Below are 475 nucleotides of genomic sequence, written 5' to 3'. Positions count from 1 at the left end.
AGTGATTAATTGAAAGTGGAAAAATGTACCTGAAACAAGAGACGATACGTATTTCAAATTCTAATTTAGATCTTCATTAAAAATATTCTCGTTAAATCCTTACATTCTGTCTGTTTATAGTCTGAGTCAGATGAGCTGGTAGCGGTAGCGCCACCACCGCCGCCGCCGCCGCTGCTGCAGTCGCCCGCCGTTTACCATTTAACAAGAAACAGGCAGAGAAGATTATCAGGGGCTGTCAACACTTGAAGGTGTTGCGGAGCTGATAAAAGATGGATCAGAGATAGGGAAGAGGATAAAGAGGAAGAAGAAAATGCATGGGAGGAAGGGGAGGGCGGATGAAGAGGAAAGGGTGGAGGTTGAAATACTAAAGAAACTGCTTTGTTGTCTTTCAAATAGAAAATAATTATTAGTAAGAATGATTATCTTTTAGTAAATTCACCAAAATTACCATTTTATTTTCATATATTTCTTTTTT

Source organism: Octopus bimaculoides, chromosome 27, assembly GCF_001194135.2.
Source record: "Octopus bimaculoides isolate UCB-OBI-ISO-001 chromosome 27, ASM119413v2, whole genome shotgun sequence".
Classification (NCBI taxonomy): domain Eukaryota; kingdom Metazoa; phylum Mollusca; class Cephalopoda; order Octopoda; family Octopodidae; genus Octopus; species Octopus bimaculoides.
Note: the sequence above shows the minus strand (reverse complement) of the source record.